Source organism: Nannospalax galili, unplaced genomic scaffold, assembly GCF_000622305.1.
Source record: "Nannospalax galili isolate Female #2095 unplaced genomic scaffold, S.galili_v1.0 scaffold136, whole genome shotgun sequence".
Classification (NCBI taxonomy): Eukaryota; Metazoa; Chordata; class Mammalia; order Rodentia; family Spalacidae; genus Nannospalax; species Nannospalax galili.
In genome coordinates this window covers 7343379-7371340 of record NW_008340872.1, presented here as the reverse complement: position 1 = coordinate 7371340, position 27962 = coordinate 7343379, and the positions used below count along the sequence as shown (strand labels likewise).

General features: G+C 39.3%; 1 protein-coding gene and 1 pseudogene across 6 annotated transcripts in view; both read right to left on the bottom strand.

The window, feature by feature from the left end:
* Positions 1 to 27962, bottom strand: part of Grik1 (glutamate ionotropic receptor kainate type subunit 1) — a 429122-nt gene that overhangs the window by 297059 nt on the left and 104101 nt on the right. The gene's annotated exons all lie outside the window — the stretch shown is intronic.
* On the bottom strand, positions 16285 to 16483 carry LOC115070875 (annotated as a pseudogene).

The window sequence follows — 27962 nt, the reverse complement described above, 5'->3', positions numbered from 1 at the left end:
TAGATTCTTTGGAAACGAAATCAAGCCTTAGTTTCATGGCCAGGAAGTTGAATAAGAGAGGAGTAATGGGAAATTGGTTGAATTATCCCTTGCTTTCGAGGCATTAGACAAGGTCAGAAAACCAAAGTTTAAATTATATTTTCATTCACATGCATACTCTGTCCTTCGTAAAAAGCTAATGAGCTTATCGGTATTTATAGCACATCTATGTTCTTTCAGAGATTACATTTTCATTAAATTGGGCAATTGTGGGATACAAATGTAGTGCTATTTGGTAAATTGCTTTATTCTCTTTCCTCGAACTATGAGTAGAGTCTAAGCACAGCCTCACAGATACTAAATGGAGCCAAGGGTGAAAATTCTTTCTACAATATTTCTCCCTTATATGTTGAATGCATTCAGTGGGGTTTTCTAAAGCAATCGTTCCCAACTTATCTCCTTCAGGGCACAAGTTAGAGTTCATTCCTAAGTGTGATGTCCCTACATGCGGACATTAAAATCGTTCACAAAAGAGTACATGGATCTTGCTCAGCCACACTCAAAACCCTCCTGTGACTTCCCATTCTCATGGGTGAAACTGAGAGCTCTGACCTACTGGCTTTCCTTCCAAAGCCTCTTCCCAATATGCCTTTCCTTTGGTTTCACATCCTGGCTTTGGTTTCTCTGGGATATCGAGCAAATTCTTACCTGTGGGCTTTTCGATTTCTGTCTGTCTCCCCCATCTTACCCACAATCTGAACTCTCTTTTCTTTTATCTTCAGGTGGATTGCTCTTTTAATATATCAGGTCTCTGTAGAAATTTCACTTTCTCTGAAAGTCATCCAGAACTGCTCAATATAGGTTTTTTGACATTTATTTGTGTGTGTGTGTGTGTGTGTGTGTGTGTGTATGCACGCGCGCGTGTGTGTCTGGCTGTCTGTGTGTCTGTGTGTGAACAAATGTGGGAGCCACTGGAGGACTGTAGAAGTCAGAGGACAACTTTCCGGAGCCGGTTCTCTCCTTCCACCGTGTGAGTTCTGGGATCAAACTTAGGTAGTCAAGCTTGGTAGCAAGCCCTTTACCTTGCTGAGCCACCTTACCAGCCTCAGGTCTGTCCCATTTTAAGTGGCTAATCAACTCTAATCATCCATTCCCTCTTAGCTGATTTACTTCCTGTAGATCAGCTATATCCATGGTTCTATTATGTGGTGGGAAAATATATATACATGCTTTCAGATATTTTATTTTCTATATCGCCCGATAGAAAATAAACTATACGGGATTGGTTCATCTTTTCCACTGCCTTTCACCACAGCCTCTGGAGTAGCGTCAGCCAATTAGCGAAGTTCTTTATGGATTTGGCAAGTCAAGGGAGAAAAGTTTGAGGTGCTGTGATGGAAAAGTTAAAAAGATGATTGTCAAATTCCCAGTTAAGTGTCTCTGACTGAGCCTTTTACTCAAGACTATCAGAACACACATGAATGGCTGATACATCAGCAGAAAAGCTTTGAACCTTTTCCTATTTTTTCAAAATCAACTTAGATCTCAAACCTTATTTTTTTTTAAGTTTCACACATATTGATTTGCTTCCAATGAGTGATAACTACATGTTGCAACATCTGTCTTAAAAGCTGCTGGTGTGAATGCCATTGTGATGGATTAGGGAAACAGACATGTATCCTCTTCCTCTGTGAATGCTTTAATTGCCTTTGGACTCCCACAGATGAAATAACTCGTGTCTAGCATCAAGCACTGGCTCAGCTATCAAGCCACAAGGAAATGCACAGATGAGCGAATATGCTACTCTGATCCCAGTCAGGCCAGAGGTTGAGGTCAGGTTGGAAGGGATGCTGTCTGTTAGCTCCCCTGGGTCTTATTAATGGGCTAGCCCTGATCAGCATGCTCAGGTTTCTAAAGGCGAGAAAGCTGCAGCAATATCTTGGTTGATGCTCTTGACATCCGCTTTCAGGATTTCATTCTTTGAGACCAGGAATGTGGCCATAATGGTTGGAGCTTTAAATTTTAAGACAAAAATTGGATGTGGGAAGACAAGATATTCCAGATAGAAATGACACCCCAATCTTTACTGCATTTATTTAAATGCTATGAACACAGTGCTGTGGGCATCTGGGACAACCTGACATGCCCCCCCCTTTTTTTTTCTAGGCATCCCTTTTAAAGCATGCAGTACTTTCTTCTTCACAAGTTTGGCACACACATGTAAATGGTTGCTCTGTTCAAAGATGTGTATTCTAGTTAGCTTTCTGTTGCTGTGATAAAAACTGATCAAAAACAACTTGGAGAGGAAAGGGTTTATTTGGTTGAACTGAGGCAGGAACTCAGGGTAAAAACCTGGAAGTAGGAACTGAAGCCCAGATCATGGAAGAATGCTCCTTACAGGCTTTCTCCTCTGGCCTCTGTTCAGCCTGCTTTCTTTTATTTATTTATTATTTTTATTTTATGTGTATGTGTGTATTGCCTACATGTAGGTAAATGCACCCATGTTGTGCAATGCCTGAAGTTGTCAGAAGAGGCTGTTGAATGCCCTGGGACTGGAGTTATGGACAGTTGTTAGCTGCCATGTGAGTGCTGGGATTTGAACCTGGGTCTTCTGCAAGAACAACCAGAGTTCTTAACTGCTGAGCCATCTCTCCAGCCCCTATCCAGCCTGCTTTCTTATGTAGCCCAGGACCACCTTCTCAGGGGTGGTGCCACCCACAGTCGGTTAAGTACTCCTACATCACTCAATAATCAGGAAAATGCCTCACAGACAAGCTCCCAAGCCAATCTCATAGAAGAATTTCCCCAAGTGAGGTTCCCATTTCCCAGGTACATCAAGTTGACAATGGAAGCTATCCAGTACAATGTGCTGGCAAGCTTTGGTGACAGCACTGTAAGTATTGAATTAAAAAATAATTTGATATAAATGTACTACTAATCTGAATTAAAGAATCCCAAAATTAATTCTTGCCATAGAAGAATTTTACATTTTACTCAAACTATAGTAATATGCTTACACCATCAGAATAAATAAAATTAAAGCCTAAATAGATGGGGCTTTTAGCTGAACAGCCAGGAAAAAGCAGAGATTGAGTATTCTGTAAGAATATATGGCCATTCTCACAGAGGACCATAAATCTATTTGTTTGTTTTGTTGAAGAACCAGGTTTTATATAAATTTCATTGGAAATTAAACTTACAAACCTTATTAGGGACACTGAGATAAAGATGCATGTATGACTTTAAATAATATGAAATGTGCCTAAGCCTCACGGTTTCAAGAATGGGACAGTCATTACAGTTTGTATATGAATGTATCCTATGTATAGCAAGGAATAGAATGTGTATGAGTTATTTATATGTTTCCTTATCCTATTTAATTTGACTTTCTGATATCAGGTTAACGATCACCCCGATACTCCATGTATTAGTCACTTTTCTGTTGCTGTGATAGAAACACTGATGAAAGCAATTTATAGAAGGACGAATTGATTTGAGCTTATGGTTCCAGGGGAATTACAGTGCATCATGTCAGGGAGGTATGGTGGCGGGAGGTGGCAGGAGGTGGCTGGAGCCGGAGCAGCAGAAGCTAAGCTCTCACATCATCACACAGGCACAGGAAGCAAGAGCACAACTGGAGATCCAGCAAGGCTTAAGAACTCTCTAAGCCCAACCCCAGTGACGTGCTTCCTCTAGGATAGCCACACTTTCTAAGGCCTCCCAAAACAGTGCCATTATCTAGGGACAAAATGTCCAAATACTTGGAGCGTATGGGGGACATTTTCATTCAAACCACCACACTCCATAAATAAGCTGGGGCTCTAAAAGTAAAAGCCATTTATCCCTCATGTACAAAGCACTACAGCTACACGTTAGATCTTAAAAGCCTTCTATTTACCCCTTTCAGTTGCAGCAATCTGTGGCTCCTTTGTGTTAGAGGATCAACAGGCACATGCAATCCATGTTTCTATCAGCTGACTCTATAGGAATGTTTAATGTAACTTAGCTGCTCCTCCTGTTCTGGTTTTGGGATGCTGTCTGCTGGGAGAGCTTGCACACAGATGCGAAATGACCTCCTGAGCTCCCAGGAGCCAGGGGTGCACAGAGGCAGTGGTACCATTTACAGCCATATTGGCAGAGTCCTAGATCACAGAATGTCTGAAGTTCACCAGGAGGAGATAAAGATGTCAGGGAAGACCCCTGAAGAGATACATCAAGTGCTTTTCCTTTCTGCCTCTCTCAGTAAAGATTCCAAATGTGTATTGCAGGCCATGGGTTGTTATGGTGACCAGAGTGGAAAACAAACAAACAAACAAACAAACAAAAAAACTAAACAATTTGGGAGGCAGGGGGAGAAAGTATGTTGGACAGGAACTCAGTTTCATATCTCTGCCTGTGAGGTGAGTCTGAATAGTTATCTTGGTGAGTGTACACACAGGTGGCCTGCAGGAGGAAGGATGAGTATGGGCCTTTCTAGGTTAAATTCCCCATTTTTATTTTTTCATATGTCAGAACTAGAGAGTGTGAACTCAGTCACCAGAAAACCCGTTTCAGAACTGACCTATGCTTATTTGTGAAGTGAGGACTGACACCTATCCCTTTGACTTTTTGTGAGGACAAAATAAGTTAACACATAGGAAAAACAACTTGCCCCAAATAAGCAGTCACTGCATTTTGGTTTTCAGGATTATTGTATATTTTCACAGGAGGCAGTGTGGTATATGGTCTGCATGAAACCTACAGGTTCAACTGCTCTGTACAGTCTTTTCTCCCCGGGTAACTTTAACTCTGCTAGCCTCAATGTACTCATCTGTAAAATGAAGATATATTTATCATATATTATACATATATGTTATATAACATATATAATATATGTGTATATTTATATATAATATTGGTCTTTTTGAGACAGAGTCTCCCTGTAGCCCCAGCTGTCCTGGAACACACTATGTTCAAGGCTGGCCTTGAACTCCAGAGATCCACCTGCATCTGCCATCCGAGTGCTGAGACTAAAGGCGTGTGCCACCACGCCTGGCTTAAATAAACATATTTTTAGTTGCTATTTCCTAATATTATGGAAGAAACCTCTGCAAACCCCTCAGCATAGTCTCAGTCACATTACATTTAGACAATGCTGTAACTGTTAGTATTTGAAAAGGAAACTAGCCCTTATGAAGTGATAGCATACTCGAATAGTTGTTTAATATAACGCTATTTGCACACAGAGAATCAGTTTTCTTCTAAAATAAATGTTCCCAGTGAATGAAGAGTAAAATTGTATGAATTTTTCCACCTCATTTCTTAAATACTATTGTAAAAAGCATACATATAGTAAGAGTTTATTTATAAAAAGAATATCCATTTCACTTTATCACAAGTGATAGTGGATTGTTAGAATTATTATGATAGGAACAATTAAAATTTCCCCACAACTCTCACTGGTCAACAATTATAGTGGGAAAATTGAGCATTTTAAAATGGCTAAAGTTCAGTATAATTTCTATCACCAAAACTGTTAACATAATTGAAATTTTATGAGTACTATGACCTGGCAATAGTAAATTGCTAGCATGGATGTTGTACTATTTTTACTAATTATTCACTGTATCCCATGAGGCGATCACATGCCATTGTTTTGATGCTGCTGCATTTTTTGGTCATGTGACCTTTTCATCAGTGTCAGAGGGAACTGAGCTGACACTGAGTCATCTGGGCTCTGCCCCATCTTGAGTTTCTGGCCTCTAAGTCACCTGGAACTCAAGTGAGCCAGGCACAACCTGGCAAAATCACAGAGAACCTGCAGCCACGATGAAATGCGGACAATAAATATTTGCTTTTGTAAGCTCTGGGAGTTTAAGGGGTGTTGGTTGCTCTTATGAAAGCACAGTAATAAGTACAGAACCATTTTATAGAGAATTTGAGGTCCTCACTCTAGTCCTGTGGGTTAGGCATTATTATTCCTGTTTGGTGTGTGAGGAATGCAGTCAGAATCTTTGAATAATATGCTGCATGCCTGATTTGGGATCAAGTTGGGATGAAATTTAGGTCCATGTAAGTCCAAAATCTATAGTCATAGATCAGATGGTATGCCACATTCTAAAGATGGGACTTGTAAGGGAGCAATCCTATAACTAGACTAAGGTGATCCCTCAACCAATAAAGTGTTTGACTTTCCAGGATGAGGATTTCAGATCAATCCCTAGAAACCACCTAAAACAAAAAGGGCATGATGGCACCATTTGGAATCTCAGCACCGGCGAGGCAGACAAAGGACAACCCCTGGGGCTCACTGGCTAGCCAGCCTAGCCTTCTTGGTGAATTCCAGGCCACTGAGAAACCCTTTCTCAAGAAATAAAAACCAAGAAAGGTGGATGGTGCCTAAGGCGCAACAGCCATGGTTATCCTCTGTTCACCTGCACACACATGCACACTCACTCATGCACAGGCAAACGCTTGAAAAAAACAGAAATACCTGTGCATGCTGGTGACTACAAACATACAAAGCAAACCCTTTATAGTCAATTAGATATGTAAAAATATCAGCTATTTAGTATAGTTCAACCTAAACATTCTCCTTATTTATAAAAATTTATATTTATTTGTTTGTTTGCGTATGTACATGTGTGGGTGTACATATGCCAGTGTGTGGGTAGAGGTCAGAGGACAACTTGCTGGACTCGGTTCTCTCCTTCCACCATGTTCTGGGAATATGGTGAGTTCTGGAAATCAAACTCACATCATCAAGTTGGAGGCAAGTATCTAATGCACTGAACCATCTCACCAGCTCTAAAATCTCTCATGTTAAAAAAAAAAAACTATGCAAAACAAAGAAGGCAATATTTTCTGTATAGATCCAAAAGCAATTACTAACTATTGAAAACTAAGAAAAATTTCTAGTACTAAACCTTTTGTACAACTGAATTCGTACAAGTGACATAGACAAAAAAACCCACACCATATGCCACCTCAATGATTTAAATTGTCATGGAGGAAGAGGCCAGATTTTCATTCAAATCCTTCTAGATCCTTAGCAAGGTCTCCATGGCCCCGTCTATATAAACCCTGGCCTTAAGAAAGACCCCCAGTGAGTCCTTGACTTTCTCTCTCTAGCCTATCCTTGAGGATTTCTCCCCCTTTGACAAATGAATAATTCAGAATTAGAAACTGCAACCAGTGTCACACCATTCCCCAGCCTCCCAACTTGGTCATATCCTCATTATGGGAAAAGCCATTCCAAAAGGCAAACAGCTTTTCATAATTGTTATTTAATGGATATTGCCTGCTCCTGGGAGTTCTTCCTCAGTATCTATTTGTAATTCAAAGGTCAGGATAATACCACTGGCATACACAAGGATTCAGAGAGATTTGTTCCTCCTGATTGAAATTCAGATATAGTGACACAGTAGATTAGTCTAAGAGCCTCTTGTGGGGCTTAGGTCACTGTTAGGAGGACTTTGACCTTTTCTTAATTCTAGGTCTTTACCAGTTATGAAGATTACTGACCTCCGAATGTGGCCGGGAGCACATGCTCAGTCTCTTGGCCTAGGAGGCAAGTCACCAAGTGGAAAAGCTGATGCTCTGCCTTCCCCATTACCCTTCCTCTTAAGTGGCTCTAATATCACCTAAATAAGTTTCTCCTTAAGGTAATTGAAGCAGCAGAAGGTGGCCCCAGAGAGTAATTTAGGACTCACGCATGTACACATTTGCAGGATTTATATGGCAAGCCACATTTAAATTAGCAATGGCAATCTCATTCCACAATATTATATATTGAAATATTATTCAATGAGAAAGCTATTTCCAAGTAGGCATGGGTGATGATTATTTATTAGTTTAAAATGTATCCCTTCTTCCCATCCCACCAAACACCACTTCCATTTTGAATGAGCTTGATGCTCTTAAATGCTGCAATTTATGCATAAAGACAGGCTGCTTGGAGGCATGTGTGGCTTGAGATGCAGGAGATAAATATGAGCATAAAGTTCATAGCGTTTATGGTAGGGCTATATGTGGGGGGGGTGGGAGAGGAGAGAGAGAGAACACACTGATTTGTTTTCATTTTCTTCTTTCTGTTCTATTTTATAGCATGATATTTGGAGTTCACTGTTGAGATTATTTCCAATCAAATCGCATTCAACCCGGGAACAATGTATAGGTTGTCAGCGTAAATGCTGGGTCACACATCCCCCAGGTTGAAATGGAGGATATAAAATTAACTTCTATAAGGTCAACATAATTCCTCCTCCCCCAGAGAAATTCTGACAGTAAATTAAAGATAGATATTTGACAGGAATAGCCAACAGAACTTGAAATAAAAGCTCAGATAAAAATTTGAACTTTAGAAGACAGCAAGAAAGGCCAGCCTTTCCTCAAAGACTCTCATCCTGGAGACAAAATGATAAGGCCCACCCTACAGCACCCTCCACCCAACTGTGGCTTCACCCATCAGGCAGTCAGAAGTAAATTGGGTGTCTTAGTTCAAAGAGTGGCTTCTACTTCTGGTGAATCTGAAGCAGACACTAGGCATTTGGATTTGAATATTGGGGTAAGCATATAAGAGTTTAAAGAAAGAAGATGTGAGAAAAGAAATCTGTCCTTTTCTAGAAGTTTCTTTAAGATTAATTGCAACTGTAAACTTCCATACTGAGTGTTTACCACAGACCGATGCTGCATAGGAGTCTTTTCCCGCATCTTTCCTAACACAGGAGACCCCAGGCCACATAGCAACCAGATGGGCATATACACAGATCACCCCAGGAGCCTGGACATTTAATATTTAACTGGCTCTTCAAAAAGCACCAAAACTTCAATTTTTCTCTTCTGTTATCACATTTGATACAATCAAGTTTCACCTTAACCTTTCTTTATAATTGCCACCAGAAGTACCTGTGGTGATACATCCAGTGGGCATTTCCCAGTATTTACCTTTCTTGCCTTGCTCCTAATGATGGTGAAGAATGGAATGGAAGCCTGGGAAGAGATGGGTCCTGAGACATTCCAACGAAAAGTAACCTTTCTAAGGAAAGTTGTAGAGATCCAATGGCACAAATAAAGGGCAGCATGGGGATAAGTGGCTGTCTCCCAATTGGCTAGTTCTTCGAAGGGGCGGGGCCTGCTGAGGAGCAGGGATGTGGCAGGGAGCCATATTGGGACTGAAGCCGTGAAGCGAGAGAAACACGCCTGGCTGCGAGTATGGAGAGAGAGATGGCCCCAGCACCTCACCCGCATGGATGGGAGAGGGGGCGTTTACCAACTTGGAAGGAGACTATGGGCCCAAGATGCATGGGCGAAAGTTAACAGAGAGTATGGGCGCGGCTAGGGGAGCATCCGATGGTGGGCTCTGAGCCTCAGTGCAAGAGCGCTTGTGTCTGTGTAAGTTCCCCAATTTACCCCCTCCTTACCCGAGGGCATAAACCATAATAAACTCCCATAAAATATGTGGTTTGTCTGACCACGCAGGAGACCCAGAGGAAATTTGGGTGACAGTGGCTGAATTAGTACTGTGCAAAATCACAAGACAGTGATGAGCAGTGTTGTGGTATCATTGACTCCTATTCGTTTGGAGAACTCTGGAGTCCACAGGCCACAGTTCTCCTTTACACTATTTGGACGAAGAGTACATAGTTGAGCATGTTGATGCACACTTTTAATCCCAGTGTTCAGGAGGTAGAGGCAGGGGGATCTCTGTGAGTTCTAGGCCAGCCTGGTCTACATAGCAAATTCTAGCCCAACTACAGAGAAACCCTGTCTCAAAAAGTAAGCAAACAAAGAAAAAAACCCTACTCCTCCAAGGTCATCTACCTAGAAAGTGAATGTGCCAGGAGTTGAATACAGGGAGATTGTTCAAAATCATCAGTTAAGCCGCTTATCTGGGAAACAGAAAATTCCTATAGAGTGGGGACCCATTGAGAATTGTGAAAGCTTGGTTCTTTACTGTACTGGATGTGTTGTATCAGAAGCACAACAGACATTTGCTTCAAATATGTTAGCTCAAATTCTCTAACACGTCTGTGTATTCTATGTAGAATAGTATAATATGTGCACACACAATTACATTTTTTCATTTTACAAAGGAAAAAACAGTGACACATGATTTTCACATTCACATCACTAGTTAGTACAGAACTGGACCCGGGAACATGCTTCTTTGATAACATTTTATATGTATATAATTTACATATATACATCATGTATTGGGACTATCTTTTGGAAAAGTGAAGAGTAAGTCTAAAATCTTGAGTCTGGGAGCAAGACAGCAGCTATATGAAAACCCTAACAATCATCTCCCCACAGACACTGAGATTTGAACAGCTTTTCACAACTCAAACTTTTTCACAATCAGGTGAGAGATTACAGGGCCTGGATTTCATATGATAATAAAAAAACCCACATTGTAAATCTTAGGGCAGAAAGATTTTTCTGAGTCACTCCCCAGCTGAAAATTGCCTGGAGAGGGCTTTCTGCTGGTGGTAAGGATGTGTTAGACCTCAAACCAAGTACCAGGCCCATCACTCTGAAACCTGCACTTGGGCGAAGACCCACAAACTATTTATTCCATGACTTGGTACCTGCAGACTCACTTGCTAGAACTGCAGGATCCAGGGAGCTGACTACCTCAACCACTCTATCACAGCCTTGGGCAGTAGAAGGTGCAACCAGATGCCACTCTCTGGGGAACAGGACACAAAACTGGGTCTTGTTGCTCAGAGCAAGCCTGTCACAGCGAGATTCAAGACCAAGTAGAAAAAAAATGACTATACTTTGCCATGAGCTCCCAGACAGCCTCTACATCTGCCCTTGCCCTGACCAGAAATCTGCACACTGATGAGAGACATCTTTGTCATGGACAGCCTGTCATGTGCTCTAGTGTCACCGAACCAGCCAATGCAGGTCTGAGGCTGTGAGACTCAGATGCAGGCCAGCTTAGCATTGGTCTTGATGGTGAAGAGATCGTGTTCCCCAGCACTACTCCAATGTCAGGTAACATGGCGTGAAGCAAGACTCTAATTGCTGAGGACATAACAGGCTGGTAAGTGCTGGAATTTGTCTTGGAACTCAGAGCTGGGGGATACTAACAGATTGCAGATCCCAATCATACTTACCCTTTGACCTGGCCATATTTTAAGAAAATTGAAGCCTGCCAATGTACAGAAGGAAACAGAGAAAACTTTCAGTAAGTGTTCACTTATAAATACTGTAGGGTTGAAGGCTACACAGTCTAATCCAGCAACTAAACTATGCTACTGTGGTATTAAGGCAGCCATAGACATGAACACAAATGGGCATGGTTGTGTTTCCATATATTTTATTTGTAAAAACTAGTGACAAGAACAGATTTGACTCATGAACTGTAGTTTCTTGTGCCTGAATATTGTAAGGAAATTGGTGTGTTTGTGTTAAAGACTTTTTATTTAATGAGAATAGCCCGAAGCTGTTTTTCTACTACAGTAAGTTCTTGATTCCAGCATATTCATTCCTATTTTCAGTTTTTGAAATTGCAATCTGTTTTGCTAAACTGGATACAAAGCATACAAGAATGGAAGCTATCCTCACTTCCAACACATTCCAATAATCGGTGACCATTTGAAAGTCTGACCAATGAGAAATAAATATTTAATGTTCATCTAGGAATCATCTAATGAAGCAATTCTTTTCTTTCTTGTGGGCTGGCATAGACATAGAATGCCTAGAGTTCCAGGAGCTATCTTAAAACAAAGGGCCATCCTTAGAGTGGCATCACACAGTACTTGGGATTTTGAAGCCAACGTAAGTTATGCAGGGAGGGATCCCGCTTCACAAACCTGTACCTCAAAAGATGACAGACCAAGAATGAGAGACCCTGCAGAAGGTGTAAGGATTCCAGCTTCCTCAAAACTTGAAGCCACATCCAGATGTCCTTCATATAAAAGAAAACTGAGCCTCTATTTTTATGAACTTGTCACCACTTAGGCTTCCACTGACACTTTGCCTAAATCTAATCCTACCTGATGCAATAGGCATATATGTGTCTTTATTAGCTGTATCAATAAGATGACTGTGTGCTATGACACTAGGGCACTGATAAGGCAGGAAGGTTCTGTGACCCATGAAAAGAGCTCTGAGAATATATGGATACACATACAGACACACAGAGAATCTGGTGATTCTGTTGTTCAGAGATCAGAGAGCTCCATAAACCTAAATGCTGCCGCTTGCTATACATTTCAGCTTGGTGGTATAGCCCATCACTCCCAGGCTACAAACCTGTAGCCTGTCACTGCACTGAATGCTGCAGCACTTGTAAAACAATAGTATTCATGTAGAAAAGTTACAGCAAGATTACACTATAAAAGATTAAAAAAAATGGTATAGTTTCTGATTGGACATTGTCATCAAATGGAGTTTGCAGGTGGATGTCACTCAGAGCCAAAAGTAAAGAGTGAGAAGGAAGGTAAGGAGCACTAGTGTGCACTCCTGAGGACTTAGTAAACACTGCCACTTATGCCACACTCAATGTACAAAACCTGTTTTTTAACTAGGTATGGTGGTATGCATCATAATCACAGCTACTTGTAAGGAAGAGGGGGAAGGTAATAAATTGAAGGTCTGCTTGGGTTACATACCCAGTTTGAGGGCTACCTGGACAAGTTAATGAGACCTTATCTCAAAATGAAAAATGAAGAGCTGGGAATACAGGTCAGTGGTAGAGTGCATGCCTATCACACACAGGGCCTTAGGTTCAATCCCCAATACTGCAAAAACGTAATAATAAATTAGTCTTATGTTAGTATAGCCTTTTCAATTTATAAACTTTAAAAATCCTTTTGACTCTATCATAATAATTTCTTAAAACACAAATATATTATATAGTTGTACAAAATAATTTTCTTTATAGCTTTATAGTTTTTTTTGCTTTATCCTTCATTCATTCAAATATATTTTTACTAGCTTTCAAATATATGGTACTTATTTACATTAGATTATTGTAGTGTACTTACAAACACACAAATATTCTTACCAGATGAAGTTTGATATTCACTGGGAGTGAGGAAATAAAGTTAATTTAAGTATACTCAAGTTAGAGAGCATTTAAACCAAATGCATGGGGAACTAGGAAGTGCTTTTTCTATAGACTATTCAGAAAAATCTGCTTCTGACCAAATATCATCTGCCTGGAGAAGTCACTGAAGAAGAGGGGGTGCGCAAAGACCCTGGGGCAGGAGCATGTTGTTCATGTTATGGGGACTGAATGCTCATGGATGTGGAGAGATCTCAGTAAGAGGATGAGCATCAAGCAAAGATCTCCAGGTCATGGTACAGCTTTGGCCATTTAGTTTAATTAGAAGACTATGGAAAACCAAAGAAGGCAAATGACTGTTCTCCTTTACCAGGGTCCCACTGACTTCTCTGTGGAGAGGTGATGTGGTGGGAGCTAGGTCAGAGGCATAGGATAAAGGAGGAGCCTGTACTCCTTCAGGTACAGAGTAGGAGGAGCTTGGGTGGAAACAGTGAGAAGTAGTCTGTTATTGAGTATTATGTGAGAGAGGTGGAAATTAGTATTTCCAGATCAAATGTATAATGTATGTTTGTGGGAAGGATGAATTGTTTCAATCAACCATTAAAGAATAGAATATGAGAGTCTTATCATTTAAATGATTATTCAGAAATAATTCCATTCCTAAATGGAGAATAATCAGATACAGGATATTGGATGTTTCTTAGATAGGCATTAAAAATGGGGATCTTTTGGAAAATTCCCACATTTGTAGTTGCAAGACTAAAAACTTTAAAAAGCAGAGAAGGGAGGTAATCTGCCATGTTCCTAAGTTTTGAAACCAGTGAATTCTGTTGAGCACAACAGGAAAGGCAAGGGTGTTAAACGCACATCCATAGCCCCAAGCATAACTTATATAAAAATAAACCAACCACATCAGGACAGGTGAGATGGTACAGTGGAGGTAAGAGTGTCTGCTGCCAAGTCGGATGACCTGGGTTTGATCCCAGGGACCAACACAGTAAGAGGAGAGACCAACTCCCACAAGTTGCGAGTTGTGCTCTGATCTCCACACCTTACACACAGACACAGAAAGACACAGACACAGAAAGATACAGCCACAGACACAGACACACAGACACACACAGACACAGAACAAACACTAAATAAATAAATAAATAAATAAATAAATAAATAAATAAATAAATGTTAAGGTTCAGATAGCCTCACCCCCACCAACAGGGTCCCAAGGACTTCTCATGCTCCTGAGAGAAAGGAACCAGGCTGATAAGCGCCCTGGTCTTTGAAGTCAAGAGAAGCAGACTTTTCTCCACTGTTTGGCCAACACAGCAGGCTTCCCCTTTGATCTCTAAAGAGAACAGGTTTTAACAGTCCCACTTTCCCACATCCCCCACCCAACTTTTAAAAAAATACATCTTCCTGCCTTCTGCAGGAAGCAGAAGCCTACCCCTTTAAAAGACCCCAGCTCACAACCTGGGCAGACATTTTTCTTGCCTGGAAGGGAATCTGTCCCAGGTGTTCCTTTGCTAATAAACTCTATTCCACTGGCATTTTATCTGTGTCCTGGTGCTTTCTCCTGATCAATCAGATTCATCCATAGGCTACTTTTTATCTATCAATAAGTAAATAAACAAATATATTTAATTAAATTATTTTTAAAAACCCACTTCAAAAATGTTTACAGAATCTTGATATTTGCACATTTGGAGAGAAAAATATCCTGGGTGTTTACATAATTTTACATGATATACTATATCTTTAAGGAGCATATGGCTATGTTAGTATTATGTAAAATGTTGACAAATGATGTTTTATTGACTTTCTGGTTAAAACAATAATGCAACTCAATTTAGTCATGATGGGCCATTTTCCTAGTGGGATTTTATGTTTTTGTGAATCATTTTAAGAGATGACATAAAAGGAATAAATGAAAGCTGTACAAAGGATCCAAATTTTACATTATTTGGAGAAAAAAGGAGTATCATCTGAGTAGAAAATTTAGGGAAATGTGTTTGGGTTTGCTAAATTACTTTAATAACCTCATTTATATCATTTTTAACTCTTTAAGGCATATGTAGTCTGATAACTGTGTATCTTTGAAACCAGAGTTCTGAAAGACCTTTTGTGAATATAAATTTAGGTTCAAATAGTCTCCTTTCCCACACAAATTTATGCGATCTTTCTTAATAAAAGTTTCCACTTCTTTGTGAATAATTTTAACAGCTACCTTGAAATCTCCTCTATGCCTTCAAAAGCATTGTTCCCCGAAGAAACTTCATGAAGCACAGCAAGTAGCCTGAGTTTCTACCCAAACTGTGAAGTCTCCTCCTTCCATTGATTATCTGTGTATTGGACAGGAATGTTGGATAACAGGAAGCCAATTTTATCACTGTTATAGGCCATGAAGTCTTTTGAATCTCCATCACTCCGTCTATTTGATGCCCAAGACAATCTTTCAATGGTCTCAGGTCTTGATAGGTGTGGCATTTTAGTATTTTGTGTCAGTCTCTCTAGACCATGTAGCAGCTATTTCAATTACCTTTTTGTTGTTGTGATAAAACACCACGACCAAAGGCAATTTACAGAAGGAGGAGTTTATTTATTTTGGGTTATGGTTCCGGAGGGATGAGAGTCGGTCACAGTGGGGAGATACACCGGTGGAACCGGAGCCGAGAGTTCACCCATTCCATGGTAAACACAACTCAGAGTGAGCAAGTGGAGTGACTCTATGAACACTCACAGTCCTCCCTCCAATGACACAGTTCCTCCAGCAAGGCTACACCTCCTGAAGATTCCATGACATTCTGACAGCACCACCAAACTGATGACCATGAGTTCAAGTACCTGAGTCTATAGAGGACAGGTCTCATTCAAGCCAGCGCAGTGGCCAAACCTGAAAGTGTTTCTATTAGTGTGATTTTTTTGGATGAGATTAACATTTGACAGTGAACTATGAGTACAGGAAATTGCCTTCTAGATGTTAAGCGGGCCCCAGCTACACTGTTCAAGGTCTAAATAGAACAAATGACAAACCTGCCTCAAGCAAGTTCTTCAAATTCTGCAGCCAGAAGTCATCAACCTGTCTGTCTACCTTCCAGAGTTTACTATTGCCAGACTCTGTGATTGCTGAACTAAGTGGTTAAAATTCCTCTGTCTTTCTCTCTATCTCCACCTCTATCTTTTCCATCTCTGCCTCTCTTTCCTTTTCCTCTGCTTCTCTGGAGAACCAGACTAACACAATGAGATAGAAGGACTTGAATAATTTTTAAATTATTTTATTTTATTTATTTTCATTTTTACTTTTTTTAAATATCACTTAGACTTCATTCCCTCCCTCTAACTCTCCCAAAAGAAGAGAACAATCATTAAAGGCAAAGGCAGCTGCTTAAAAGCTAACTTCACACTCAGAAGGGAGCACTACATCTTGTCCTTGTGTGTCTGGTACTCTACACAGTCAGAGAACCTTCTCTAGTTGTGAACTATAGAAATGATCCCTGAAAGTATAGTCTTAGGACTTGAATAATTTATGCACTTTTCATCCCTCAAATTCCACCAGATAATATTATCAAAGTATCAATACAGAAATCGAATGCTTATATTATAAATTTAAGTAATTAGTTTGAAGTCATATAGGGTTTCAATTGGTTTAATATTATAAATAGCTTCATGAGAATTCCTGACTTTATTTCAAGGACAGATTTAGTCATCTTTGCCCTAATGTCTGTCTGTCTATATAAGAGACTTTTGGGACCTCTTGCTCTTTCCATGTGGTTTCTTGCATACGATTACAGAATTTCAACCATGATGGTCTAAGACTGTCAAGAGCAAAAATGTTAAAGCTTCCAGTCTTTGTCTATAAGATTGTAGCACCTCTTGTTGCATGACTATTTCTGGAAAGATGTGAACAAACATGTATTCCTTCCATATAGGACATCAACAACAGATCAAATACATGATTGCACCCAAGTGAAGCTTAGAGAACCAACGAGCTTATTCCAGGAGCACTGATGACTCAGGTTGCTGCATTACAAAAAGGTCCACTCCAGTGTGGGTAGAAACCGCATCCCTTTAGCTCTATGCCCATCCTCTTGGCAGCTCCGCCAAAGAGTCTCAATTCTTGACTGCTCATAGAACCTTATTAATTGTACAACTTTCTGAGCCTTGTTAGTTTCATGAGCTGCCTGTGTCTTGAGCCTTCTCTGGGAGGGAGTGTTTCATTGTTGATGCAATAGTGGCACAGTGCTCTTTGTACTGTCTTCTGATTCAGGGAGGCTACTCCAATTCAAGAGGTGGACATTACACTAAACAGTGATCAGGAGGCATGAATCATTAACAATCATCAGCCCAAACCCAAAGACATTATACCTGAAGAGCTTAAGGATTTGAGTATTGGTGAGGCAAAGATTTGTAAAAATTTAAATATAGCTATATTTAAATCAATTTAATGTTTTAAATAAATATACTCTTTCCTAGGAACACTGAAATTATTGAAACCAGGTGAGGGTATTATAAAGTACTTTGTGTAAATTATTATCTTAAGTCCTTATATTGCCTAAAGGTAGCCCAAATTTACAAATGAAGACTGGACTTGATATTAATGTTTGTCAAACTCAACTGGTTTTACTGCAAAACAAACCCATGAATCCACCTTCTTTGGCTGTACTTTGTATTTAGAAATCTGATTTCCAAAATCACATGGGCGAAGCACCAATGTAGTATAAGAGTTCTCTCCTGAAGGACCTGAATTAAACTTCACAGCTGTGTTTAAGTCTCATAGAAAATTGTTTTCTAGATAAAATAAAGATGTACTGGTAAATGTAGGGGCCTGGAGAGATGACTCAGCAGTTAAGAGCACTGACTGCTCTTGCAGAAGGCCCAAGAATCCCAGCATCCACGTGGCAGCTAACAACCTTCTGTAATTCCAGTTCCAGGGGATCGGACACCCTCTTCTGACCTCCCTTCCACTTCTACTAGTTTTGTTGCTGTTTATTCTTCTGATGGCCATTGCACGACACAGATGCACTTACATGCATGCAGGTAATGCACTCATACACATAAAATAAAATGAAAAATAAAGGTCTATTGGTAAATGTCTCAGCACATGTGAATGTGAACTCATAAGAGATTCTAGCATGAGGTGTATCTGGTCACTAAAAACCTGCTTCTGGGCCATTACATGGGGTAAATTCCTCTCTTCTGTTCTCTTATGTGTCCCGAGGACCTTCTTTTTAATATGCACCATAGTGATATAATTATCTTGTGAGTCTTGTCCAGTGGTGGTAAGCTTTATGGGGTTAGACATGTGTTAACCTCCTTAATCTTTGCCTCCATCACTGAACGCCCTGCAGACTCGATGCAGGGGCATTTGTTGAATGAAAGTTTGGTGATGACAAATGCTTCCAAATTTTTCTATCTGCTAGCACACGGTACCACTGAATGTCGCTTCACTCATTCTAGATGATCAGTTCTACCACCCAAGCAGAAACACAAAGGATGGATGCAGATGAATTGAAGGAGCCTTTGAGGCCCTCTCTGCTGTGGCACATTGCCACAGCAATGCTCCATAGAGCTGGATCCTGTGTGCTGTCAGAAATGAATTATTCATTGACACTTCATTCTTACATCATTATACCTTTCATTCTGCTGTGTCTGCACAGATAGGGTTGATTCACACATCATACTCGGTAACATTCATAATCAGAAAGACTAGAAACATTTTCACAGAGAAGGAAAACATGTAAGAATACATTCAGAATAACCACATTTGTAATTGGTTCTTCAGTACACAACTAAGCAAGAGATGTGCTGGAGACAGAAAAAAAAAATGTGTCACTTTTTGTCAAAATATTCATTGCTTAGGCAGTAATTCCCAAATAGAAACACCTACATTCACACAAGGCGTAGAAAATATGAATCAGTTTGTGAAATCTGACACCTCATGTTCCAAAATAGGGTACTTTGCTGCCAATGATTGTGAGGTGCCAGCTTGGAAAATCTATACAGAGCTATTCCAGCCATGGAAATGTACGAAACAAACAGAGTGGTCTGAATTAGTTGTAGTGTGTGTGTGTGTGTGTGTGTGTGTGTGTGTGTGTGTGTGTGAGAGAGAGAGAGAGACAGAGAGAGACAGAGAAACAGAGAGAGAGATGTGTGTGTGTGTGAGAGAGAGAGAGAGAGAGAGACAGAGAGAGACAGAGAAACAGAGAGAGAAAGTCTTTTTGTGTGTATATGTAGTCATTCCTATTGGAAATAGACCGATGATCAATGCATCAAAACAACAAAGCAGGCAGTCAGGCAGGCAGGCAGACAGACAGACAGACAGACACTAACTTAGAGGAGGCAAAGAGAGAAAGCAACTTAAGTCAGGAATCAGCTTGGATTTAAAGAGAACATGGTGGACTGCACCCTTCCACTTCTACTAGTTTTGTTGCTGTTTATTCTTATAAACAGCACTTTGTAAAAGAACTACTCTGGGCCTTACAGACTTTGATGTATACATGAAGGTGTGATTCACAAAATAGACATAATAGTGCTTGCTTCATGAAGCAGAGACTCCATGGTGACAGTTTGCACTTAACATAGCTCTTTATAGTTTCACCAAGAAATACAGCAGTTCACATAAGTTCAAAGTAAACGTGTGTTGAATGAATAGAACACTCTGAAAACTTCAGACATAGAAATCATTCCAGTTCATGAACTTTAGAAAAGATTATGCATTCTGATAGGAGCATGCTTACTGGTGCTGTGTGAGATGAGAAAGCTGACGATCATGGAGGCTCTATTAAGTATAAACACGTGAGAAGGGGTATTGGCGAGATGGCTGCTCTTCCAGAGGTTTGGTTCCTAGCACCTACATGGTAGCTGATAACTGTCCGAAACTCCAGTTCTAGGGGATCCAATGCCCTCTTCTGGCCTTTGTGGGCATTGCACAACGGGAATGAACTTACATACCTACAGGCAAAACACTCATGCACATAAAATACAAAAAAAAAATTTTAATTGTTTTAATGTTAGAAGGCAAGGTAGTGATACAAAGAAACAGAGGTGAGAAGATATTTAGGATATCAATTTTTCTTTATTTCTTTTTTTTCTTTTCTTTTTTTTTTTTTTTTTTTTTTTTTTTTTTTTTTTTTTTTTGTTGTTGTTGGCAGGGTCCCTAGTCCCAGCCTGCCTGGAAGTCACTATGTGAACCAGGCCAGCCTGGATCCCACAGAGATCTGCTGGCCTCTACCTACTGAGGGCTGGGATTAAGGCATGTGCTACCATGCCCAGCTTAATTAAGATACAAATTTGAAGGTACTTCATAAACAAGGGAATCCTTTTTACTTAGTTGGAAAGGGGTGAGTTAAAACTAGGAGAAGCAACTATTCAAGAGTTTGTCTAGCAAGCATTTTGTGAATTCATAAATGCTTGTAGTGAAAGTCCACTCCTTTCAAGCATGAACTATAATATTCTACTACCACCATCTATCACAGAAGGTACGTATATTGACTAGTGAAGTTGTAGGAGATTTCTCTGACACATACAGTATTTTCTAGGGGCAACTAGGCCATGTTTAACATACGTAAATGAAGAATGACTTAGTTTAGACATGGTTGGTCTATGTACTTGGCATTGCCTGGCTTAGCTCTTCTTTGTTACTGCAGCTTGACCTGTCATCCTCCATGTTCTCCCCACACCCGCTTTCCAGTGTTGCCAATTCCCGTGCTCCTGCCCATTAAAGAGACTTGTGTAAATGCCATGTCTCCTTGCAAACATGTTTTTTAGTCCCTCCCACTCTCGTTCAACCAGGCAATTTTCATTCACGTTTCAGACATCCTTCTAGTCAACTATACCAATCAGGTGCCATTCTATCATAATCTTCTCCATGACATACACAGAAGCCCAAATTTTATATAATTCATGCAAGAGTAGCCATAAAATTAATTTTATATAAAAGTTGTTCCCAAAGCTCCTGTCTCCCACAGTCAGGGAACAGAATGAGGACACTGCATACCTTCAAACAATCCATCATTTGATTAGCACATTTTAGGATATAAAAGTGACCAATGCAGAGAATCTGGGGAACTCAAGGATTCTCAGATTCCTGGAAGCCACAGTGTATAGTCCATAAATAAATCTGGTCATGAATCTTGAACTAGATATAATCATTACTTTTCTCATTGCTGTGATTAATTACCTGACAAAAGTAATTGAAGGAAGGAAGGATTAATTTTGGCTTTCAGTTTCAGGGAACACAGTCCATCATGGTGGGGAATGCATGATGGTAAAGGCAGGAAGAAGCTGGTCATATCACATCCCCTTTCAGGCAGCAGAGAGTGAACAGGAACTAGGGCTGAGATATGAAATGTCAAGGCCTGCCCCTAGTGACTCAATTCCTCCAGCAAGGCTCTACCTGCTAAAGAAAGGTTCCACAGCCTCCCTAGCAAGCATCATCAGCTGTAGTTACAGTGTTCAGACACATGATAGTCCTATGGGGGACATTTCATATTCAAACTACACCACCAGTAAGTCATATTTAAAAATAAGGCAATGCGCAAGAACAATTATCTCCACTTTCCTTTTACTTAACTTGTTTTCTCAATGTTTTTGAAAAGCCAGATTTCGATCCAGTCTAGTTAGTAAATTCTGACTCAGTGCAGCCTGTTTCTTAACAGCTGAATTTGGCTCCCAGTCTGGAATGCTCACTTTCAGTCCACTTCCTGGCCACAGGCACTGTGTGTGACAGAGAGCTGTGGGCGGGACTGTTCTGGATGACAATGGTGAGATGCTTTCTTCACCACTCTGGCAGGCTTCTGCCCACCACTCTATCATCACACACTTTCAGTTCAGGCACTGGGCATAGTTTCTTAGAAATAAAAGTAGGAAACAGAAATCAACCAGCAGAAAATTGAACTGAAGCACTGGAAAAATTTAAGAGAAAATTGTATTATTTCTTCATTGTTAATACAATGAAAAAAAGTCATGAGAAATAGCATTCTTTGGGGACCAAGCAGCAACTGATGCAACCATATCAGACTATCAGACCCTAAAAAGCTTATGGCTCCTGGAGACAGATACAAGCCCAGTGATTATTTGCAGATGTTAGTGTGAGTTTTTCTCTATGCAGTAGATTTTCTGCCAGCCAATTTATTTCGCTTTATGAAAAATCCCTATGCATAGTGGAAAAATGATTACATGATAATTTGGGCAAGATATATAATAAGTAAATAAAGTTTCTGTTGGACCCAGAATAAACACAGAATAAACATGAGTAGTGTTCTGATTTTCCAGGATTACAATAAGTCCTGTTTATTAATACAAAAGTTGAAAATTCTATGAGTAGCTAAGTGCTGCGTATATACTTAGCCATAATGATAGATACCATAAAAGCACAGAATGAACTCACAAATCTGTAAGAAGATTTAGATTAGTGTTATGCTAAAGACAAGTCATATTTTCTATGATTACAAAAACCACTGATTGTATTGTATGTATAGAAGTTATAAAACTTCATTGTCTTACTCCAAAATTCAGATGAGCAAGGGAGGGTGGTAATCAAGTGGAGGGATGATGGAGCCACCTGAGTTTCTTCCTCAAAAAGTCACTTACGCATTCAAAACTGCCCATGACATTAGAGTTCTAAGTCCAAACTTTCAGTGTGCTGACCCAGCATCTGCATCCTGTCTAGCTACTGTCCTACAGGGACCTTATGTTATATGGAAAACCTGACACAATCTTGTAAGCCTGAAAAGCTCTTTCATGTATTTTGCACATGTTTTTCTGTATGGGAAGATCCTTCTCCAGTCTGGGAATTTTTTGTTGTTTCTGTTATTGGTTTTTGCACCGCCAACCCAGAATTGTAGTTCAGAATTAATCCCGTCTGATTTTGACACTCTTTTGGAGTTTCTTTTCCACACAAGAATGAGGGGTTTTAGATTTATGGGTTATGTGTGCTCCCTGTGCCTGACATAGGCTTGGCATACAGAATATGCTCAATTCAGGGGTTTTTGAGAAAAAGAATAAATAGTGATTGACTTTGGATTTCCTGATTTTTTTTCCTGGCACATTTTAACAATACCTGGTGCTCGTGAGTATTAACGTATCCAAGGAGGGGGGACTTCTGGGTGTTAATGCCTTCTCCTGAGTATATGACATTGACTGAAAGTCACAGAAGTAAGAACTTTAGATACCGACAATATCCAGCCCACCATAGAGGTGGTGAAAAGGACAGTCTGTGCAGGTCTGGGAAAATAAGAACCTTTCCTATATCTGACTACTTGTTTCTGTGGTCAGCCTTGCTTCTTAGACATATATTTATTATTTATATCTAAGGATTTCGGAGCCTATAAATAAGAATAAATAAAAGTAAATTAATGCAGAATCTATCAAACTAAAAGGTAAAGAGACATAGATCCAAGATCTATGGTGAGGTATAAAACATACCTGGCTTCTCAACCATGGTACTTTCAGGAAAAATACAACTGTTGTGTATAGTTTAGATTCCAATGGTATATATATGAAAAATGGTGAACACCACTATGTGTATTTCCCCAAAGAAAATAAATTTTCTGGGTAAACTGAAATATATCTTCCAATATTTAAAACAGGACAAGTAAAAAAATGTTCAGAAAGAAGCTGGGCATGCTGGTAAACACCTTTAATTCCAGTGCTCGGGAAGTACAAGTAAGAGGATCAAGGTTATCCTTAGCTACATAGTGAGTTTGAGGCCAAACCCAGGCTCTTTGAGGACTTGTTTTTAAAAAAGAAGAAAAAGAGTCCACAAAGAGGATAAATTTAATTACATATTGTTTGATTCTGGAAAGAAACAGTGGTTCAAATGTTAAAAGATGAAATTTTGTCTGTATGTTTCCACTAGAGAAGAAAATGGAAACATTTCAGGGAATAAGCAATTTTTTTGCAAAAGCCTCATTTAAAGAACTTTGGAAAGAGCTCTTTCCATGTATCCTTAGAAAAGAAGGTTTAACCACTTGATTCAAGGTTATGTATTAAGTTAGAGAGGCCTGTGGAAGGATTACCAGAAAGTCACAGTTCTGGCAGCTGGAGGGGCGGAAATGGGGGAAGATGTTCCGGAAGGAGCAGAGCTCACTGTTTCAAAACACAAGGAGCAGGAAACCCTTTGAAGAAGTGGCATGAGGGCAGGGCTGAGATGAAGATGGGTATTGTCGGAAACAAAGATTCCTTCTGGAAACTTCTCTTTCATTTGTACCAAGAAGCAAAATCAAAAGGCAAAACAGTTGTTGGTAGATGGGAACTGGAATCTACGATAAGGTCAGAGATCATGAGCAGCCCCTGACCCCACACCCTATTCCTTGCTCCCAGGATTTAGAATGAGGAGACTGGCCTCATTTTAGAAAAATCACAGAAGAATGTGAAGGCCAAACCATCTTCAGGTTTTCAGTGAAATAATATTAGTTTTACAAGACAAAGCCATGAGTTTGATAGTAAACACAGAAAATACTCTGAAGTTATAAAAGAATGACTTATGTTATCAAGCAGAAATAATAATTGCAAGATTTAATGTGATTCATCTGAAAAATGAGAAAGAAAACATAAAAATTAGTCCTACCTTCATCACAAACGGACACTTAGAGATCACAAAAGTTTGGTCAGATTTAGGTTTTATTAGGGAATCTGATGCAGCGTTTCACCATGAGGGAATAAGATGGGGTATATTTACGCAAATTTTTAAATGAGCTAACTAACCTACTGTACTTGAAGAACAAACATCAATGGATCAGTTCCAAATAACAGGAAGTTTCCTAGTTGTAGTTTCAAGGTTTTATGCATAAAGTTACTAAAAACATCATAAAACTTTCAGATACGTGGCAGAAGAGTTAAGATCTTAAATATTTTTGAATTATGTTGATAGTCTAGATGTGAGATTCATTTCAATGATGACTGTGAAATTCTATTTGTGGATTAAAATTTCAGGCAGACAGTTACAGAAGGGCAAGGATCAAACCTATTAGCATTCTGTGTAAGACAGGGATTTTAGATGAATGCATACCCTGCTCACATGAGCAAAATATTATGAGAAAAAAAACACAAAGATCTAAATTTATCACATAAAAAGTGGTGGCCCCATTCAATTTTATTTTCATAGACCAGATATAGAAGACAATAGTTTTCAGGTCTTGCATTTCAAGAATTCTGAGTGCATTTCTAGAAAAGGCAAGAGGGTAAAATTCAGCATTACATCTTATAACAAATGTTTGACAAAATGGGAAAACTAATCTCTCTGGTATGAGGCAGGCGATGGTTGGGCTCCTTAATGTGCAAGGTTTTTATGTCGGCAGGACACAGATTATTTCATGTTATCTCAAGGACTCAAAAAGACAACTTAAAGAAAATTCTGATGTTATCAAGAACTTTTTAAATGATGCTCAAGATTCACATACTTTCTTCTGAAACATGGGGTGGATTTCTAGATCATGGAACTGGAGGAAAGAAACATAACACTACACTTCATCAATATCTGTTTTCAAATTTGAGATGATTCTTGGATTTGGGAGAGAGTATTTATTCTCTTATTACCTTTACTTTAAGTCATAGTTTTAAAAAATAAATTGTAAATTTTAAATGAGACCAGTAAACATGCTTCTCCACCAACACAAATGGGACTGTAAAGGAATTCCAAGTCCCATTATATCTAGTGGTATTGAAATTCTTTTCAGTCAATTCTTCCTAGAAACTCACCCTGCCCTTTCACATTCCAGCAATACCGAGGGAAATTATTTCAGCTTCATAGCTGTAAATAGCCTTGCTTTGCATGTGTCTTTTTCCATGTTACATTATCTCCGGGAATCTCTGAAGCAGAGGAATGTGCTACAAATAGTTACTTTGTTAAGGGGTGCCCACAGCTGACTCAAGGAATCCTTACCTAACATATCAGAACTTTCATCGTGAAACAGCCACTCAGAAAATGGATCAGATTTGACAGGAACCTGAAGATGAGGCAATGGTTTTGTGCAAAATAAACAGTGATTGCTGTGACTCAAAATATGTTTTACATTGAATACTTAATGACACAGTCTTATTCCTTCACTAAAATAGCAAGGTAACTCTCAATGTAGAACAAGAAACCTTAAGACTGGATTCAGAAATAGCTCACTGTAGAGAGCAGCTCCCAAACACAACAACCTGGATAGCCACAATTTTATAGACTGCACATACAAGCTGTCAAAAATATAGATAAGATGTCTGGATCACCAAATGAACAGAAACAGCACGTGACTTAGCAAGTATCTGATTAAATTGGCTGACTAAACTTTACATCTGGATGACTTGGCATTGTTTTGTTATTGAGAAGTATATGAAATATACTTGGTTTCTCTTATTTTTATTTACTTATATAAATAAATAAGAAAGATACATCATCTGTATTTTAATTTGTGTGAAACCATGTTATATGCAGGCTATCACAAATTGGATAGTGAGTTTATTTAACTAGGGAATGATAACTATAGTAACATTCCACTGTCAATTGAAATTCAATGTCTTTATTGAATTCATCAAAATGAAGCCATATTAACCAATGGTATACTTTAAAATTTATAAACTGTGGCTAGGAGTTATATATGCTTCTGCTACTAACTCTGATTCTATGGCACAAATTTTTGAGCATGTCATAATTATTTAATGCTTGTCTGAGGAGGGCACACTCCTTGGTGGAAATCGCTTCTGCTACAAGTGAAATACTCTTTCAATGGTGATAATATGTGCGAATTGTTCTCTTTTACTGAATTTCCTCTAAAATTTGAATAATTATTCTGTCTCCAAGACAGACTTAACTGGTCCACATATAGTTAGGGCCCACAGAAAGATATAAAGCATTCAGAAGTTAAGCCCAGATCAGTTATCTATTTGACATCTGACAAATGAGATCTCTCCCCATGCCCCTTTCTGTATGAGGACCATGCCAAGGAGAGACTAATCTGTTTGCTGGTTTCTGTTCAGAGTTCCAGCAAACCTCCCATTGTACTACACCTGTTATATTTGATGGATCTGCTTCTCTTAGAGGTATTTTCTGAATATAAACAACATCTCAAATGCCCATCTTTACCCCACCTGCAGAAGAAACTGCAATAGTCTGTATGAACATGCCTGACTGACTGCCTCCCAGGCCCCACTCTTCCCTGACTTGTGTGTTGACTCTGACTTAAATGATGACTTTTACTTTTATTATTTCTGATTGTATTGTATCTTCTAAACCTCTGTTTGATCCCTTCTTCTTATTTGCCTTGTCTCAGCAAATACTCCAATCCAATCTTCCAAAACACAAAATGTATCACAAAGCCAACTACAAATACTTCTGTAAGTCCCGTTTTAAATAACCCAGTCTGTTGAGAACATAGAGATCACATATCCTTTGGTTTGAGTTGATGTTCCGAAGATAATGTCACTAAAAATAGAATACAGGGGACCTTGCTTTTTCTGTTTATTTTCATGGTGATTTGAAAGTGTGTTGAGAGTGAAGATGCTGATATTTCTTCTTCTAAAGAATGCAGTGAAGGCAGATAGAAAACAACAGCTAAAAGAGGAAAGAATCACTATACTGGTTAAGGGACACTGCAAATGTCCCTAGCTTACTAGAAATTTCCAAACCTTATTCTCTTTGGGGAAGGGGTGGGTCAATTTAAGACTAACTTCAGAAGAAATATCTTGTGTTCAGTACCTAACCAAACAATAAATTCTTGGAACTTAGACCATAAAATATTTTTTATCCTGATAGGGGAACCAATTCCAATCCTGAAAATTCATTATTTCCTGTCATTTTAATCAAAAGGAAGAGGGCAAAGTCCAGGAAGTGATGGGTTATCACCACCTGGTAGGTAAGTCAACATTCACTTTTCACATCATAATTTCATGAAAACAGTCTTTGTACTTTACTATCTGGAAGAAATTTTAATATTTTGACATTAAATACAACAGGAATTCTAAAGCCTTTTTTTTTTTTTTTTTTTGTCTCCGAAAAAAATGTTTCTGT